The sequence below is a fragment of the Anser anser genome, assembly GCF_964211835.1.
Source record: "Anser anser genome assembly, chromosome: 14".
Classification (NCBI taxonomy): Eukaryota; Metazoa; Chordata; class Aves; order Anseriformes; family Anatidae; genus Anser; species Anser anser.
The window spans coordinates 7723149-7744005 of NC_139735.1; the positions used below are offsets into that span (position 1 = coordinate 7723149).

Consider the following 20857-nt stretch of genomic DNA (forward strand, 5'->3'; position numbering starts at 1 on the left):
CTTTGGCTGGAGTTTGATCAGAATACCAATAGCTGCTGCTGCTGCTGCCAGAAGTGAGGTTGTGCAGGAATGGCTTCAAGGCAAACACCAAGGGCTGCTCAACAGAGGCACAGAACAGCACGTCCCAAACACAAAATCCAGTGGCTGTGATGCTTCTCCTACTCTAAAACTATATATATATATATATACACACACACACACACACACTCCTACTCTGAAATAATATATATATATATTTATTTGGTCAGTGTTAAACAATACTGAAATCAGGTCTTGAACATCAGCTTTGATACAACTCCCAGTCTGAAAATCAAGTCTGGGCCTAAGCTGGCCATAGAGCCATGGAGCTTCTGCTGGCCAGTTAGAAATGAAGTGGATTACTGTTTAGTTAGCAAATCCTGGGATAATGCCATGGTGTTTCTTCTCAAATCCAGATGAGGAAAATACTGGCATCTGCCTGAGATATGAAAACGATTTATGTGGCTATCCTAATGAACCAATTATTAGGAGAAAATTTAAATGACCAAAATAAAAAAGAGTATCTGAAATAAAACCAAATTCTGTTTGAAGAAGTTCCTGCTCCCGCTATTCCTAGCTGGTAGAAATCCATACAGATTCATTACTTTCAATGGGCTGAAATAATTAACATGAGCTGAGATCTAGTCCTTCAGGGCCTCTTAAAATTAAGCTAATTTGAGTATAACTTTTGAGCCAATGACAGCTAAAATTGAAATCCTGCTTTGGGAAGCGTAGAGTGGTATTAATTTGTTCATTTTATTCCCATATACCTTTAATACAGTTGTGCGTGAATCAGCATATCAGAGTGAATCCTGCAATGTTGATCCTTTCTGGAAAGGGATGCTGGAAATTGGCTAAGAGAAAATACTGAAATATTAAGTAGTTTTCTAAAATTGTTGTATCTGAAAATAAAACTTAGAGTGGCAAACGCTGAAGCTGAGAGCCTGACCTGAGGTATGCAGATGGAACAGAAGGTTTTATTTTTCCATTTTTTTTTTTATTTTATTTGTAGAACAGCATAAGGTGTGAGGCTATGGCTATGAAGTGCTTCTGTTTGATGAAAATCCTTGTGGAAGTCACCAGAATTGGTTTTCCTTTGTATGGGTGTGTTTCATTATCTTGTTCTGACTTTTTGGACGTGAATGTAAATTTTATTTCAAGTGTGATGTTTGGAGAACATCTTTTTTAAAAACAAGAAACATCTGTTTCTTTTTTAAAAAAGACTTTTTTATTTTTGTTTAGATAAGCCCAATCTTGAGGCATGTGTTACAGGCTACAGATGATACTGCGAATGGAGGCTTTTGACCTGTTAGTGCAATATGATGTCTGGCTTTAATTAACTAAACCAACCTTGTAACTGGTTATTAAGACTCTGGTTGCCTTTTAGTGCCTACTGGAACAGCCATTTTGTTGGTCATATATTTTGTGGTGCCTTGGGACCATCACTGGTTTGCTCACACTAATGCACAGCTTCCATCCTGCCCGTCCTTTAACCTTGTTTAGAAACATCCAATTTTTTAATGGGAGCACCTGGCAAGGTGATGACTGGCACTTGGAACTGCTCCTGGTTCTCCTGGAAATCTCGTCTGCCTGGCAAAAGCGCTTTTGTCAAGACAGCCAAGAGATTACCCAGAATTAGTTTAGCTGCCAGATTTGAGGTGAAAAATGTTTCTCCAGGTCAGAGTCAAGAACCATTGTCAGGTTTTTCTTGGCTTTCCTGTTCTGCATGGGACCTGCTGCTCTTCTGGGCTCATCTGGTCGTCTTCGTCCAGCTTCTTTCCCTGTGCTGATGTCTGGTGTTTTCTTCATGGGCTACTTTCTGTTTTAGTCCTGGGCCCTTGGTGTTAATTTGCAATTTGCTGTTGGGAATGTCAGTGTCGGGAAATGGAAAATAGATAGTGGCTGCTCTGGGGCAGTGTGACCGAACAGTTTTGCCTTGCATTTGCAGGGGGTCGCAGGGGCCAGACTCAGTTTGCTGCAGTTTTGCGTTCCTTTGATTCCTCCTAAATGTGGAAGTCACAGCTGTGACAGCCAAGTTATTTTAAAAGCATGACTCTCCTATCCTTTGTCATGAAATGTTGCTATTCAGGGTACTTTATGCGCTGGTGTAATTATATGAAACTGTATAAATTGGATAGGAGGAGTAGCATCTGTAAGTTTTTATTTCTGATGGGAGTGTTGGAAAAGCTTGACAGTGCGATGGTAATTATCATAGCATACAACTGCTTTTATTAAATATATGTGTCAACTGAATATTAAAATCACATCATTAAATATGGATCTGCATGTGGTTGCTAACTGTGCTTTTGATCAATTCGTATGAACATGATACATGACTCAATTGTATTAAATATAAGTTAATTTAAAAATTAATCTTCACTTAGTTAAATCTATAATTTTGGCAACTTAGTGATTGTTGTAGACTCTTTCAAGCAGCCAACACAAATGCTCTTGATTTTTTTTTTTCTGCTTGTTTTGGGGGCCTAAATCTTCTTTTCCCCTCTGTAGTATGGCCTCTTGTCGCATTCTGAGGCAGGAGGTGTTTTCAGCCTTTTTTTTTTTTTTCTTTTTTTTAATCAGTTGGACAGCATAATTTACAGTGTGAAATGTAAAGATGTTGCCCTATGTAGGAGAACTAGTGCATGGCATAGTGTAGGACCCTGCTGCAGGGACACACATATCTGGATAACTCTGTCCCAGTAAAAGTGTAAATGGCATTTTCCATTTTCATCTATAGAAGTCGATAACGTATTATACCCACATAGCTCTGGGCACTGGTATTCATCTCTTGTTTGAAGGTTTATGTAAGTTAATAAGATAGGGTTATAAAATACTTTGGCAGGTGTGGGTGATAGTTCTTACTGCTTTTTGAGAGGATGTGTTTAAGAGAAGCACCTTTTTATGTAAAAGCTGGAGAAATCATTTAAAATGTATATAGCTAAAACATTGCCTTTAACAGCTGACCTGGCTTTGAATGCGTTGTGTTGAGTAACAAGTATGCAGGTATTCTTCATTTTACTCTTTGAAACATTATTTGTAGAGACTCTATGGCAAATAAGCACATCCGTACAGCTTAGAGAGTAAGTGCGCAGCTACAGAGAGGAAGAAAGCTTTATTATTTCCATCTCTAGTCCATCAGCCTAGTTGGCTTTTGACATGGCTGCTGGAAAACCACGGGCATGTTCTCAACTTCTCAACTGGTTGTTCCTTTTTCTGAAGCATTACCAAGAGCACTGCAAGTGCTTTTTTTTTTTTTTTTTTTTTGTGTGAACCTTAGGTTGAAACTCTATGGGAGGAATTTAGTGAACATTAAAGAAACAGTCATTTAAATTATGGAGAAAAGGCAATAAATCACTGTGCTTGGTATTCATTCTGAACTTCATCTCATTTAGAGACTTTTTCTGTGTTGGCAGAATTAAAATATTAATTTGGTTTTCAATGGATCTCTTTCAGCTTCATTTTATGTTTCTGCCTGAGGTTTTTATAGATTTTGTCACTTTAAAAAATGTATTACTAAGGGCAGGGGTTTAATTATCTGATTTCCTTTTCCATTTAAACTTCCTGACTGAGTTTCATCTAAAGATACTATCTGCAATGTATTTGATTATTGGATGTAGATCAGTCATCTGGAGATATCTGCGTTGTCTGACACATGTTGGAGAATGGAGCTCAGAAATGAGGATCTGCTGCCACTCATTTCGAGTTGTTCCGCTTGGACTCTGTAAAGCTCAGGCAAGCAAATCCTCCCCTGGACGCAATGCTGCACCTGCAGGGTGGTCATGGAGCCGGGCTGGGAAAGGATAGCGGCTTGAGGAGGAGAAGGTAGCAGTCAAAACTGACTGCTTTTAAGTTAAAAAGGTCAAACAGGCTACAATGTTTCTGGAGTCTCTAAAACCAAAAGCACCTGCCAAAGTCATACAGCATTGTCATTATGTATGGATGGTCTTAGGAAAGGAGGCAGGATTATACTTCTCAAAGAACTTGCCCAAGGAACCCCACAGGTGATACACTGAGTATATATATCCTTGTAAACTGTACAATCGCTGCATTTCTTGCACAGTCAGAAAAGTAGCAAAACAGTTTGGCAGACAGAAGAGCCTCTTCAGTACAGTTTTTGCAGTGCAGAACACAGGCAGTCCTTCTGTCTTGTACAGCCACGAGTAGTCTCTTGCTTTGTAGAAACTGGACATCTCATCAGCTAGTGCCAGTTCTAGACTTCCCCAAAATTAAATTATTTCTTAAACATCTATAGTAATTTTCATCATAATAAAAATCAGGTTCATCTCCATGGCAGACAAATGCGATGTCCCCTCAAAGGAATTGCACCTGCAGCATGCAACAGAAATGATTGTAAAGTGACAATTAATTAATTGTCTTCAAAGCTTGTTCATGCTATTTTAATAGCCTGCAAGGCCTTTCTTCCAGCATATATAGAGGATAAAATATTGCCACTTGTGTGTGAGCTGTCAATTGTTGGTGATCCTGCAGCTGCCGCATCTGAGGTCAGAGATGGGAACAGTCCATGGAAATGGAAGGGCAAGTGGGGAAGAGATGTTATACAGAACAATGAAACCATTTTTAGCTTAATATAATATACTATCTGTTAAGACTTTAATTACTACCAAGCTACTCTCCTTTTGAGGACCATGTGTGGCCTGGGTGCACACCCAGGGTCTGCAATACAGACCAGAGTTCTGTGCTCCTGACACGAATTGCAGGCGTAGCACAAGCTTCTTAATTAGTCTTCCTCCACGGGAGCACTTACTCTCCACTTATGTAATGAACTTTCTGTAAGTAAAAGTGTCATACAATAATTGTGATGCATGATGGGCATGTTTAGATAACCCTCCTATTATTTTAGGAAGTGCAGTACTTGAAAGAAAACTTATCCCAAGGTGTCCCTTAAACTTTTCTTTTGTATTACCCTCTGGATTACTCTCCTATCTCCTTCCTTTGATATGTTAATTCAGTCATTTTCCCTATCAGGGCTCATTTCTCCTGCTTTTTTTCTTTTTATTTTTTTTTCTTTTTTAAATGTAATTTAATTTTGTGGAGAGTTAATGCTTATCATCCTTGTTTTACTACTTGAGAATTTTTGCGACCATTTTTCTTCTTTGAACTGAAAGCCCACGTACTTTTCTGACTGATTTTTTTGTTTGTTTACTAGTTGTTGCTTTTTTTTTTTTTAATAAATCTTCCCTACTTTTCTTTATTCTTCTAAAACCAACACCACTGATTTTACTCTGTTTTAGTTAGGGTTGTTTGTGTCTTTGAATGCCCTAGCATAATTAAGAAACATATATAACAAAACTCCTGGCCAGAAGGTTTTTTCAGGTTCTCTTCTAGACATGTACTTGATAACTGTGAGTTATCCTGGTTAAAGTTTCAAATTGAGTCCCAGTTCCAGAAAACCTTACTCTGGAGGGAAACAAATGCTTGTTGGAATTGAAGCACAATCACATACTAAAAGCCTAGTGTTAGGTACTTCTGTCTCCAAAAGCATCACCTGTCAGATTTCACCACAACTTGTGTAACATATGAGAGAGAATTTATTTTTCATCATCTATATAGGAAATAATAATTAACCGATTTATAACCCCTTATTCAAGCCCTTTAAGCAAAAGCTTTAAATATCTACCATTGTCTCAAAAGTTAGATGTCCAGCTGTGCCACCCACGCACAGCCTGGATGATGCTGATTCTGCAGAGCTGGGGTTGCCTCATACTGAATTGTAAAAATCTAGCTCTTTATCCTCTTCTTATTCAGCATAAAGCTGATGAAACAGTTTTGTCATTTGTGTTTCAAATTGAGCAGAAGTCATATGGTTTAGCAGGAGCTTAATTATATTTACTGTACAGTTCAGCCAGCTCTTTCACATTTTTTTCTTCCTTTTCTTCCTTTTCTCCCCCTCATGGTACTGCAGAAGCCTACTGGCAGTACAGCTGAAAATATCACTGCTCAGTTCCTTCCCAGCAGACGGTGACCCTATAATTCTGAGCAGATGCACTAATATGGCAGAGCTTCAGTGACCAAAAAGAAAAGGGCAGGAGGAAAGAAAGCCCAAAATTAGAAGTTCATTACACGTGGCCCTTTTGGTCACTGCAGTGATCTCAGTGAGATGGTGGTATTAGGAGACTCAGGGGGTAAGTTTACAGTGTAGTCACAGCAGTGACTGAAGTAGCATAAGGGTAGCAGGCTTTAAATCATCTTTTGTGGATACCAGTACCAGCACGGAGTCAACCCCTTGGTTTTCTATGGGCCTTCTTTCACGGTATCGGTGTGGTTTGTCTTCCTCTCTCTAACACTGATGTATTTAACAATGTTTTTGACTTATTAAGTGTACTGTGTCTTTGCCTCTGGACACTTGAATAGCAATTAACAGTATCAGTATGTAATGAGGTATTGTATATAGTTTGAAGGAGAAAGTTCTTTTCCTCTTATGCATCTAACAAACATCAAATGAAATTCAAACTTCTTGGATTGCTGGTTTTTTTTTTCCTATCTTTTTGCTTTGTGCTGGTGTGAGCGAATCTTGGTGTCCAGGGGTTATCACTCACGCTGATGGAACTGGGTGTCTGTGGTCTGTAGGCACTGAAATTCTCTGCCAAGTATGTGGTTGTGTGAATGGCTCTACATCAGAAGCCAGAGTTGGACAAATGTTGAACTTTGGGGATATCTTGACCTTGTTGAGATCCACATTTTTTACTGGGCTGGAGCTAGATCCAAGAGCCAGCTGTCCTCAAGGGAGGTTTGCATCTGGAGATGGATTTCAAATCTTATCTCTGCTAGTTTCTCTCTGACTCCTCCGTGAGCTACGCTGTACTACTGTGCAGTTGCTCTGACAGGCAAGACGGAGATTTTGTAATTAGGAGCCTTCCATCATATGGTGTCCCTGCTGCGTTTCAACCCCAGCTGTCTTCCCAGGGCTGAGGAAGCTCTGCTTTTACCATGCTTCACACAGCATTAAACTGTGTAGAAAAGGCTAAATATTGTAGGCCAGATGCTGCTTTCCCTTTGCCTTTTATCAGCCTAGAGAGTAATTTCACTCCTGGGATGGCACTTTGCTCGTGGTAACTGGTGCATGACTGCACGAGGCTCCTGTTCAGTCCTCCTGGTCCTCTGGCACAGAGAGGACTCTTCGCAAAGGATTATTTCCATAGCGGGCCGGTGCTGTGGGACCACCTTTCATTTTCCATTTGGACATTATTTTGGCTTGGGTTTAATTCCAGCTGTAGCATGAAGGCAGACAGGAGAAGTAGTGTTTTTCTTTCCAAGGAATCCTTAAAATGTGAGTGACAATGAGATCTTTCATCACCAATATGTTCTTTGACGGAAGCTAACCTCTTTGGGTATTTGTATAATAAAACTGAAGTTTTGTTCAGTATCCACAGCACCAAGAGGCATTCTTTGAAGATGAACTCCTCCTACCCATTTTCCTGCTGCATTTCTATTTGCAGATGCTCCTTCCCCTTCTTTTATCCTGCGAGGGAGGAATTTTCTGAGCCTGAAATGAAGAAGCAGCCCCTGAGGGGACTTTGATACAGAGAGGTTACAACTCAGACAATAATTTGGGTCAATTTAAATCACATGTGGGTGTGGGTTTAAATAAATAGCTTTAACCTTTAGCTTACTGATGGAACTGAAAATAGATACAGGGTTGGGCACATTGGAAGAGCTGCTTGTGAAATGTGTACCATTGCTGCCAGCATTACTTTGAATAAATAGATCACTCTTCAGGGCTGTCAAGCCAGCACCTTCACCAGTAAAAGGAAATGTGATTTTTTTTTTCTTCTTCTTTTTAACTGGCAGCTAAGTCTAAAAGAAACTCTTACCCTTTTTTTGATGGCTTTGCATTTACAAGCCTGTACTTTGTGATTTGCTTCCATCAACTGGACTTTTATAACATTTTTAGATCTTCATGGTTATGTAATTGCCCAGTGAAACCATTATGTAGGCTCTACCCTAAACAGTTATATCCTAAAGTATTAGAACATGTGTTGATCATTACTGGATATGTTAATATCTTTTTGCACCCAGGACCTGCATTTGTGAGCTCCATTTTTTCTGTTATTTGTGGCTCAAGAGCTAGAGGAGAGCTCATGAAATTATGTGATTAGTTTTTTGGCCAAAATGTGGTGGATGTGCTCTAGCTTAGTGGTAGTCCTCTCTAGGCTGAGCTCTGTCACTGCTGTTGCTCAGATGGTGGATGCGGAGTAGGGATGAGATCCTACAGCTTGTGTCAGGAGAAGAGTAGAAAGTAAAAATAACCAGCAGAACTCTTATGCTAGCATAAAAACGTTTATCCAAAGAAAAAATGTGAAGTTCAAGTTCACATAAAGAACTACCAAGTTAGGATCTTGTAAAAGCAGTAAGGAATTCTTGGAGGAGTACACGGATATTTTAATCTGCTGATTTGCGCCTGTGGTATAAATGTAGGCGTGATAAAATATGCAGATAATATTTTGTAGTAACAATCTTCTGATAGACAATAATGGCAAAGAAAAATAGAGTTGTAAGCTTGTTGTGGGCTACAGTTTTAGTACAATTTCCTTCTGCAGGTTGTTACTACTGGCTATACATGCTGGGAGGCAGATACATAGTTGGAAAGCATGCCAAGGACAAACAAACGAACTGTCAATTTTTATACTTGCATAGATCATTGCCCCATGTCAAACAGGGCAAAGCCTTGTGTTCTGTAAAACGTACATCAGTCTCAAACCTATGTAACTGCGTCACACCATGGCAGCATGAAGTTCTGTGGGAAGATGTTTTGGCATACATTTCCATAATAAAATACCTTAAATTTGCTTATGCAAAACAGATTGGAAGTGATTCACTAATGTGTGAGCAAATCTTGCAAGGAATCTCTTGAAAGAGCAGCAGATTGGTCATGAGCTTGTGATTTCGTATTTTGTGGGTGTGGGAGGAGCTGTTGAGTTGCTGAGACTGGGGGACAAATTGCGACAAGGTGCCACCAAGGACAAAAGCTGAAGTCCAAAGGGTTCGAATTGACAGCAGTGAGACCATTCAACGTACGATGGTAAGAATTAAAAGGGAGATGCATGAGAGGGGTAGCGAAAAGTCTTCCTTTTCAGGTTATCTGCCAACTCTCTGGTTTATTAAGATCAAGAAAATAGCACAGGTGATTTAGTTATTCATTCTATAGCTGTTTTCAGGGTATCCTCAAACCATTCCCTGAAGCATCTGCTTTTGCCGCTGTCTGATTCAGGTTTTTGGTCTAAACAGAGCACTCGTCTAATCTACTATGGCAGATTCCAAATTCCAAATATCACATAGCATAATCCGTAAGGGCACAGTGATATCCCCTGCAAGGTGTTTATCTTCCATGCCCTGGGCATTTTTGTGACTTCTCTTGGAGGCCTCTACACTGCTTATCAGGGAAGGATTCGGGAATCTATACAACTAACAAATGCTGGCCAGAGCGAGCACTGAAGGCCAGCCAGTGCATTACCTTCATCAGCAAATCTGTAAGAAAAGGTGATTGAGGTCAGTTTTTAACTTTACCCTGGTAATAGGAATATTAAACGTGTCCTTAGGTGTATGTGCACACCTACCTGTGTGTCCATGCAGGGGACTGTCTGCCATCTGTTTATATAAGAGGCTGTGTGTGTACCTGTTCATGGACAGATGGAGGGCAGTTTGTCCGATATATAATATGGGCAGGTGTGAATTTTCAGTTATCTGTGGAGAATATAAACGCATGTGTCTATGTGGAGCTGTAATAAGTTAGCACAAGTATCAAGTAGATGAATACTGCAGTATGCACCTGGGAGGAGCAACGCACCCTGCGCCTTCAAAGGCCATCCTGGCTAAATCACTTATGTGCAGAAAGCGGTAGCAGACTTGCACCCCGACACTCAGTGCTCAGGTTCGCCCCCTTTGCTTGCTGCAGAATGGGAAGGGTTTAGGGGGAGGGAGTTGTTGGTTATGCATGTAACAATTTGTATTAAGTAGGCACTTTCTTGTTCTCTCCTTTTGATCCTTCTAGACACCCTAATTATGGATACAGCCTTAACAAGGATGATAAAGGGCCTCAGGGGTTATAAACTGTGAGGAGAGGTTAAGAAAATTATGTTTATATGCATTAGAATAGAGGAGATTAAGAGGGGTTGTGACCAAGGTGTACAAAGTCCAGAAGGTAGTGAAGAAAAAATGATGCCACCAGAATATTCAAGAGAGAAACTGTGAAGAGAGTGGAGCAGGAGGGCAGATGGCAGCTTGGCTGGAATTGGTTTGGGAAAGTTTTTACAGGGGTCTTGCTTGCAGTAGGGACAATAAATTACGCTGATCTGTGGGAAGACAGCTTGGGACATAGAGGAGATATAGGCCAGAAATATGGGATATGTCTTGTAACTTGTCTTTGAAGTATCAGAGCAGGTTGGCTTTGGCCAGAGGGTAATGAGATAGAAAAGGGCTTTTTAGTTTGTTTGGAGCCGAGCTTTTCAGTTTGTTTGGAACTTAGTTTCAGATGCAAAATGTTAGAAGAGGGAAAACTCAACACTTCCATATTGAAAATGCCTTTACACAAATTTTTTACTTTTGCTGTAGAGCTGAGGCGTTTTGGGGGGGGGGGGGGGGTTCTTCACAAAGACTAGATAAGTTTAGGGAGTTGCAAAGCCAAGGCATGAAACCTGGTTAGTTCTTTCTCCTGTGCCCCCACTCCCTGAGAGCTCTTCCTAGTGAGGGTCCCATCCTGCCTCTCACATCTGCAGCACTGTTTAGGGATGAATTCAAGAATTCCTATGGTGTTTTTGCTCAATTGTGTACGGCTACTACAAGTGTAAAGCAGGGGTAAACTGGCCGCTAAAATTCAAGGGTGGTCTAGAAGGTACATAGCGTCCTGCAAGTTCGTGACCCATTTTCTTAATGCCTTGCTTGAAGGAAAAAAGAAAAAAAGAAAAAAAAAAAAACAAACAACAGTCCAGTGGAGCACATTCAAACCTTTTACCCAATTGTACTTTAACTCACACGTATATATTTCATGGCTGTACACAGTCCACTTCCCAGTTTTTTATTTAATATCCGATATGTGTTTCCGCAGAATTCCATTCAAGATTTAAAGCCAAAGCTTTGCTAATCAAAAAAAATGATGTAAGATACAATATTTCAATCAGTTTAGCTGAACATGAAATAAATTGCTAGCTCGTGGCCGTGTTAAGTAACTACAGTCCAAGAAGATAAAGCAGTTATTTTTGGACTATTTTTGTTGATGATGAAAATCTTTTTTTTGTGAAGGAGATTGCAGTGGTCATTTGAGAAAATGCACTTAATCATGACTCAGGAAGCTGGCAAGCTCCTACCAAACTCATACAGGTTCTTGAGATTCATCCTAAAGTTAGCTAAAGCTGGTCTATTTAAGGTTAGTCTTCAGCAATGTGTGTGGGGTGGTAGGCTCCTGGCTGGGTCGGGCACATGGTGACTGTGGGCCTAAGAGACCTGCATCCTATCCTCTGGTTATTTGCACAGTGGTTCACTGGATGGAAATGTGGATGTTTGCTTGAATCACTGCACATGGAGAGGAGGGGGGGAAGGATTGAATAACTGAAGTTTTTTTTGTTCAGTCTTTCACCTTGTGCTGTTCAGTTCAGCTGTACAGCACTTTGTGGGAAGACAGATGTTGGCACAGTAAGATATGTTGCTCATGTTGGAGCAGTGCATACAGCAGGCATATTGTGGCTTCCAGAGTTCCTCTGAATCCAAAGTTTGTAGCCAAGCCCCTTCTGAAGTCCATACATCTAAACCTAAATCAGCCTGTAACTTAAAAAAAAAAAGAAGTCATAAGGAACTGGAATGGCTACAGAAGGATATGTTCACTAATGTGAAATTGTACAAAACTGGCAAGCAAAAGATATATAACTGAGAACAGCAATTGTGCTACTACATAGGCTAAAATCAGAAGGACTGAGAGGCAAAGTCATCTATAGCTATAAAGGGTGATGAAATGACTTACAAAAGCACTGGAAGTAAGAGGAAAGCAAAAGTCCATCAGTAAGAAAGGGAAGCAAATAATGGACTAGACAAAGACAGAAATACCAAATGCCATTATTTTGCACTGCTCTTCACAGAAAGGTTAATAACTGTGTCAGAGCTATAAGAATGTTCCCTGTAACAAGGGGTTATGAGCAAAGGCAAGAACAAGATAAGGAGTATTTAGATAAGTGTGATATATTTGGGTCAGCATGGCCTTCTGAAATGTACCCACAGAATTATTTACGATGACTCTCAGAAGCTTACAGAGAACAGGGCAATTGTCAGAAGTCTAGGGGAAGGCAAACATAGTACCTGTCATCGCAGAGGACAGCGCGAAGGAAACAGAGGCTTGTAAATACCTAAAAAGATACAGAACAAATTATTGAACTTGCAGCTACCCATGAGCAGTGAATAATATCTAACATGCTTTATTAAGTCAAAACGAATGTAATTTCCTTCTGTGATTGGGTGACTCATCCAAAACAGAGGAAAGCAGAAGCACTTGGTCTTTAGGTAGGTGTCTGATACCCTCTTAAGCGTTGTTTTCTATTGAAAGTTGAGCTCAAACTTGTAGCTTTCAAGCTTTTTGATTAGTGAATCAGTAGAAGCTTTTAGCAAAGGTGCACGCTCCTGGGTAGCAAGGAGTTCACTGGTCGGTATTTGTTATTGGCTACACACCTGACTTCAACAAAATATAAGTGCAGATCTGTGCAGTGGCATAAATTCATTGAGAGGGAGGGGACTGTGCATTAACATGTTTTAAATGTCTACTTTATAAATGCTTTCCCTTAATGAAAATTGCAGTGTACAGCAGTATACTCTTCTCTGCTCTCTCTCCACCATCCTTTTCCCCAGCGTATTTACTATGAAAGAGTTTTGCCTTGAGCAATAGCCTGTACTGCAGTAGAGTATCACATACAGAAAAGTTATCCAACATCATACAGAAATATAATAGTTGGGTGGAGGATGGGAATTTAGAGGTACGCCTTTAAAAAGTTGTCTTAAAGACAATTCTGTTTAAACATTTTTCAGGCTTTTGCATAAAGATTGCAGACTAGGCATTACAACATCTAATATGAGCAGTGGATTTATGCTCTGTAATAAATGTATCCATAGGGTGCTGCGTTGTTGTTATCATAGTGAATTATAGTAAAATTAGGAGAATTAATAATGACCCAGCTGGAATAATTTAGCACTGTGATAACTAAACCCTAACCTAATGCTCAGTTTATTCACAAAACTATTTATAAAGAACACTGAATGTGAGTTTCTGAGGGTAATCTTATATAGAAAACAAAGCGAGACCCGAATCATAAACAAATGCCATAGCACATCATTTAGAGGATTAAGTGGCTTGAAATTGATGTCTAAGGCATTTTGGTTGATTGTTGCTAAATATACCACATGCTTGACAATCATTTCCTGTTCGCCATCCTCCTCCTGCTAGTTGTATGTCATGCAGGATTATCCGTGTTTACCAGGACTGCCTCGTACCAGGTCTTTATCTGTGAGGTTTTCTGCTTCATGCCAGACCTGATCTGAATTTTGCAGTCTGATGTCTTGGCACTGGTCAGTGCCAACCCATTAATACCTTAATAGTGAGTTAGTGGCCAGCTTAGGAAACACTGGGCTAAAAGCAAAACGGAAAAGCACGAGACTTCTGGAGTTTGCTAAATTTAGTTGCTTCCGTAGTCTTTTAAACAGAAGGCTTGGGTTTTAGTTTTTTTTTTTTTCCCCCTAAGAAATATATTATAGTTTTTTTTTTTTAAAGGATATGTACAAAAATAATTTAAAATTCAATGAAACTTTGCACACACACACACACACACAAAGAGTATTTCATTGACTAACTCATAATACCTTTCTGAATAATTAATATTTCTGAGACTTTGGTCTACTTGTACATATGTTCTTAGAATATAAGTAACAAATGTTTGTAGAATATACTGAGTTGGAAGGATCCACAAGGATCATCGAGTCCAACTCCAGGCTCCACACAAGACCACCCAAAAATCAGACCATATGTCTGAGAGCATTGTACAAATGCTTCTTGAACTCCAGCAGGCTCAGGGCCGTGGCAGCCTGTGCCGGTGCCTGACCACCTTTCAGTGAACAGTCTTTTCCTAACACCCAGCCTGAACCCCCCCGGTTACAGCTCCGTGCCATTCCCTTGGGTCCTGTCGCTGTTCACAAGGTCAAATAATGGGTAAAATAAGTATATACATAAATAATATCCATAGGTAAAATTAATTCCCTGCTCTGCCCTACTTAGTGCTCCATTGCTGTTATACCATGGGGCTGTGCTCTGTCAGGGAGAAGAAGCTGCTGATGTAATTTAGACAAGTCAAATATTTTTGAGAAGCTTTATGATAGCGGAGTCATTGCATCTCCATGACGATCCTATCGATCTGTTCAGGCTGTCGCTAAAAGCCCATGGAGAAGCGGGTTGCACTACCCAAGCTCCTAGATAAATGATAAAGCAAGGCAGGAGATACGGCTGCCTCCACGGCTATTTAATATGCATGATCTTGTTGTAGCCATGAGCCAAATGGGAAGTAGGACAGACTCGGCAGTGCTGATTGAAATTGCCCAAAAGTTAATGGGGAGTCCTGCGTTGATGACAGCAGCCTTTTGATCAGGCCTTACTAAACAGGGTGCCAAGCGTGTGCTCGTGCAAGAGGATAAAGGGAAAGTGCATAAGCAGCCAGATGGGGATCTGTGCGCCAGGACTGAGGGTAACACAGCCTTCACCTGCACAGCGCCCGGCTCGGTGGTACAGGGCTGACAGCAGCAGCCTGTCACACAGCACGGCTTTGGGACGTGACCAGGGAATACCTCTGGTTCCAATCCGGTGTAACATGTTCACCTGAAATACCACCACTTCATCATTTTTTTTTGGGTATTGAATTGAATTGTCAAAAAATGTCTCTTGAAGGTCACAGGTTGGATTTTGGAGTTAATAAGTTCTTCTGTATCTTGCAGGTCCTTACCACTTCTGTGAAGGAGCTGTCTTGTACCCACTCAGTGCACTGTTGTACTGAGTTGTGTTTCTTTTATATTTAGAAAAAAAATGTCACTGAGATACACTTGCGTGTGTGCTCTGGTGGTGTACGGTCAATGTTCTGTGCAATTTCACAAAAGGCAAATGTTGGATGATCCTGGATGTGATCTGTTTTATTTTGATGCAAACTAATGCCTGGATAAAGAAGTAAAGAACTCCCAAATTTTCAGTTAAGGATGGTTGTGGTGGTTTGTTTTTTTTTTTTCTTTATCAGTTTTATTATCAAAAACCAAGTATAAGTCCTGATTCCAGCCTCTCCGTATAAGATATTGACAGCTTAAGCCTGCTGATCTTTCCCTGAGGTCGAGGTTCCTATGTTCCCTGCTGCTGGCTCTACCCCTGGGCTGCAGGCAGCTGCAGAGGAATTGCAGGAAGAAATTAAGGGCAGCGAAGTTTTCAGCTGTGGTTTGACCCATTCCATCTCACGTAAGATGGCTTGTATGCTAAATCCACCAAGCCATTGCCTTTCTTTCTGGGACATTTCTGTGCTTCCTTCACAGTGGAATTACACCACTGTTGGAAGTTTAGACTGTAATTTAGAATTAGTCATCCCATTTTGAGGACACCCACAAATACTGGCTATGGTAGTCACTGTCTCTGTGAACACTGTGTCAGGGTTGGCTCTTTTATTCAGTTTATTTGTGCACTCTGCAGACCAATTATTAGTAGGCCTCAGTCAAAGAGGATGTCCACAGAAGCACGAGCACAGCCGAAGAGCCCAGCAGCCTGTTGCCTCATGTTGATGGCCGTGCCACAGCAGCTTTTTGGTAATCCAATCACCCTCTGGGAAAGCCACATATTTAAGGAACATAAGCAGAAAGAAAAGGTATCTGCTTTGTGCCAGAGTGGAAAGACATTGCCAAATGGAATTAAAATTTCCATCTAGACAGCAATCAAAATTAGCCTTTCATCGTGCATTAAGGTAACACTCAAATTGTTCTGTAAGCATTAGTAACCTAATTGTATTATTTTGGGATACATGCATAACTAAATATTGAATATATTAGTTATCTTGTGTGTAGAAATGAAACTAAATTTTTTTAGTGAAGATGGAGACTCCTCATTGCTAGGTATTGCTTCTTAATAGTCCTGCTATTGGTGCTGTGGGATGGATTATTTGAGTTACTGTTTCCCTTTTTGGTTGATTTAACCCAATGTATTCCTACATTCAGTGAGCATTTAAACGACTAGGCAAGATGCAATCTTCATAAATTATTACAGACCAGTGGAAGTCTATCACATTGCATATAGGATTTTGAGTACAGAATAATGAAAAATCTTGCTCTGAGTCAGAACTGGCATCTTTATCAAGAAAAAAAATCTTTTAAAAATAATATGTGTAACAGACTATAAATGAATGTATATCAATACAATCTATTAAATACATGCAACCTGCTGAGAGATATGGCAGTATCATTCCTGTATAAATCAGTTCATAAACTCATTTTTAATTTTTTTTTGGCAGAGTTATGAAGCCAATTAGCTTGGTAATAAATATTCAGCTTTAATGGGCAAGTAAATAATTAATGTTATTGCCTTTGTAAATTTAGCTTTTCAGTTATAAATTAACATAATTAAGAGTAATGTTTCAGTATGCATTTTACCAGCCAAATCTAAATCAAGCAATTAAACTGTAGGTTTTCCACATCAAATGAGTTGCGTTTATAATGATACAAACTGCAGAAGTAAATTTGTTTTTCATGGTCAGATTCATTACAAAAACATGAAGGAGAATATTCTGCAGGAGATGTAATCAAGTATATTATTTGAAGAACCGTTAATATATACTTTAACTACTTTTTGTTGTCCTTCCACAGTAAAATAGAAAGGGGAAAGCACACTTCCCACCGGCCTCTGGCACTGGGATAATTGTCTGGGTGTAATTATAATGCTCACTGAAGAACGGTTATTGCTGAAGAACTGTTGTCACATCTCTTTACTGAATTGATTGCAAATATGCAAGGTATGGATTCGAAAAGATAAAAATTGCTCTGTAGTCATTAACTTCAAAAGCTTGAGGCTGACTGAGACCAGCTGAGAGTTTGATCATACCTCCTTCCCCCGCCCTGCTTCGTATTGCTTCTTACTTTATGTGATGTGCATGTGCCATCTTCCTATGCCATTCCTCAAACTTAGAAAGCAACCAAAGCAGTGGTGCTGTTCTTGGGAAGAACAGATGGGTTAATAGGAGCGTGTAACTATTAGCATTTCTAACTGGGATGCAAGTTGGAGCTGCTGAAATCCAGCCCTTTCAGCAGCTGCTACAGAAGAGCAAAGCACATGGCTGTAACTTCAGGTGGGCTCAGGAGGTCACATCAAGATTTCTGAAGGTGCATTTGGGGGGTGGTTAAGGCATGTCTGAAGCCACAAAGCTCATGAAAGCTCTCAAGCTTCAGGGACATCAGACTGTCTGAACTCGGGCCACTCTCTGTTTTTAATATTGAATTGCAGAACGTTTCTATTTCTGCGAATGGTGCCAGTTTGTAACTTTAAAGTACTGGATGGAAACAGGAAGAATCCAGGAGAAGTTACTCTAAAGCACATGCATGTATAGACACATGCATGAATCTTCACAGGAAAACTTGAAGTTTGAAAATATGTCTTGAGTCAAACAAGGCCTGAAAGCCCCCACTGAAGCAACAGAGCTATAGGTGCTTCTAATCTTGCAGGCTCCACAGATTGTAATTTATCATGGGCTGAGGAGTCTGTTTATAGCTCTTCAAAATGTTTCTAAGAGCAACATTTTGCGAACTGCCAAAAGTTTGCAGATTTGTAATGAGAAGAGTTTCTTGATGCACAGGCTTGCCCACATCCAAACCTGTTCATTGACATTTCTAAAAGCTGTGATTTCATAGTCATTTTATGTCCCATAACCCAGGGGGCAAATTTATCACTGGCAAAAGCCTACTGAAGTCGGTGAAGTTACACCAGAGAGAAATTCAGGTCAATGAACGTCATTTTAGTGTTGTTCAAACCGTTTGCGGTGCTATGCAGATAGATAGCTGTAGGCTTTTTTTGCTGTATCCAGTTGTTTAAGGGTGAGTGGACTGAAAAAATTTATCCTTGAGCTGAATTTCTGCTAATTGATTTATACATGCAGAACTGCAGTACAGTTTTGACAATGTTATTTTGGGTTTTAGAGGAACTTTAAAAAAAAAAAAAAAGAAAGAAGCAAAGCACAATTCTCTTGCCTGATTATCTACAGGATCATATTTCCAAAGAGATTTTAAATGAACACAGTCACTTGCTGGGTGCAAGAGTTTGGGAATACAAGCGCCTGACGGCACAGCCAGTTATCTTGTAAGCACAATTAACTCGATATAAGTGTGCATCTGTAGAAGGCAATCGGTGATAAGGCAGATACCTGTTTCAAACGCTGCACTGTGCGGAATAATTGTCAGCTGTATTTTGTAATTATTCCTCGTTAATGCCTAGATGCAGAGGGGTTCAGTGCATTGTATTCTTTCTATGCAGTGGCTAATGGGTCTTTTCATCTGGTGTCAGGCTCTACCTGGACTCTGTGACATATTTCTGGCTGGGGTCTGCTAATCAACTACTTCAAACAGAGTCAGCAGTCTTGAGCTGTGTCTGAGGAGAATTCAGCATGTTTTGTAACAAGGTTATTCTAGACTCCTCTGCATTTGATAGTCTACTTTTAGCTGCTTTGGTTTTCAGCACAAATAGAAAGATTGCTCTAAGACTACTGAGAGCCTAATGAGATTGAAGGCAGGTCAGGTACTTGCTGTTCAGGCTGGCTCAGCCGTGCAGTCTGCTGGATGCTGTGTTTGTGCTCCGTTCATTAAGCCTTGCAGTGTGATGAAGAAACCAGCTTTTACCAACTTGAAGCAGTGTGACGCTGCCTTATTTTATGGATGAATGAGAGTATTTTGGTTAGTTTGGAGACTTGCTGGAAAAGTCTATGTAACCTGCCTCCAGGAGCAGACAGCAGGAGGTGTTTACATGGGTGAACTCTGAAGATTTTTTTCATGTGGAGCTGGAGGCAGGGATGCCTCCAGTGCCAATCCTGGATTGCTCAGCACTTTGCACTCATTACTGAAGCTTTTCTTTAGTTCAACATGTAAGGGTAGGTGGCCTGCTTGGGAAGCTGTAGACTAGAGCAGTGTGTGTGCTTGAAAAGGGGAGAGGGCATTAAGGAAGTCCCAGTTTGCAATTACAAGTGTATTGGTGGCTGTGCACCAGAAGGTCCAGTTCTGGGGCTAGCAAGCGCTCCTGTTTCTTTATGGTCCTCTTAAACTTGCATCAGCTTTCTTCAAACTCTCAACACTTCACCTAGAAAACTCTCCTCCTCTCCTCCTGCAGCCCCAGGTCTGCTCTGGCCTCTCCTTGCCTCTCTGGAGCACTCACCCAGCCCTCGTGGTCCTTGTCCTTGCCCTGCGGGCACCCTTTCCTCCTTTCCTCCTCCCTGATGCTCCAGCAGACCTCTGCGTGCCCTCTTCTGTATCCTCCTGGCTCTGTCCTTTTTGTACCAGTTGCTGAAATTAAAGCACTTAAGAGCTCTAGAGGTTTACCAGGCTTTTATGTTGGTTTCCAACTCGAGTTGAGGTTATTTTTCTTCAAATATACAATCCACATTGGATAAGCTACATTTCAGGAGTTAGTATAGTGTTTTTCAAGTGTCAGTGAATTTGATATACTTTCCAGGCTAACATGTCAGATCTGTGCAGTAAATAAGGCTGCCTTTTTGTGTCATTTATGAACTTGGTTGACTCTTACTTTTCCCTTAGGTTGTGGCAGTGTAAAACCAGAAACGAGGGGTGTGACTTTCAGAGTGAGAGCACATTGTGTACAACTTATTTATCAAACAAAACTTTTCAAAGTTAGAGAAGTGGTTAAAAACTATTGTTTTTACTACCACAACTAAACTTGGCTGAATGCGTCAAAGGAGAATCACACTGTGAACTCTCAGCAAAAGCATCAGAGTTTGATGCTCTGTGTGGATTTTAAAATCGAAAAGTGAGAAGAATAATCTGAATTTATAATGGAAATCCCTGCTCAGATTCCAGGCTGACAACTGACTGACAGCTGTGTGTCCTCTAGGCGCCACAGAATCCAATATATTTATATTTTCTCAAACATTTGACATACCAGCTTATCCCAATATGTTCCACAGAGATAAACAATAAAGTTACAGTTAAATAACTTCAGAGATAAGCAACTTTAGCAAAGGACGAAAGGTTTGCTTAGCAATGACATTTAACAGGAGCTGGAGATATGCATTTACTTATTCATTCTCCAACAATTAAAAAAAAAAAAAAGAGAGAGAGAAAGGAAAAATGGCAGTAATACAAATCAGAGGTCTCTTCAGCACGACAGATTAGGACAGCAAAACACTGACTTCTTACGACCAGTCTTAATGCAGGCTAGTAATAAATCTCACCAATTCCAGTGAGAGTAGAGTGAGGACAGTGCCAGGACTGTTGGGAAATTTCATCTACACTATTATAAAGGGAATCCTGGGAAGAATAAATAAATAACAGTGAAAACATGTCTGAAGGAGATACAGAGAAGTTAGCCACCAGTTTTGGGTGGCAAAATGAAAATACACTGAATTGAAATGAGATTAAAGTTCATAGTGGTCAAGCTAATACTTTTGATACAGAAAGAGAAGTACAGTATGTTTATAAAAAGCTTATGCCGTAATGCCCTGATCCTGTAATACGATCCACTTATATGCTATCAGCTGTGGTAAAGAGATCCAAGGGTATTTGAATCTTCTAGTAATAAACAGCATTCCTCATCCTGGCATGCAACTCTATTACAGACTAT

At 40.2% G+C, this 20857-nt stretch overlaps 1 protein-coding gene across 11 annotated transcripts in view; it reads left to right on the top strand.

Annotated features, from left to right (window-relative positions):
- Nucleotides 1-20857, top strand: part of SGCD (sarcoglycan delta) — a 526559-nt gene that overhangs the window by 284503 nt on the left and 221199 nt on the right. Inside the window, exon 1 of one of the 11 annotated variants that reach the window (XM_083798648.1) lies at nt 16911-17033. The exons of the other annotated variants lie outside the window; for them this stretch is intronic. The gene's annotated coding sequence lies outside the window, so the exon portion shown is untranslated. Of the gene's footprint in view, nt 1-16910; nt 17034-20857 lie in introns of those variants that run through there. 11 annotated transcript variants of the gene reach the window in all.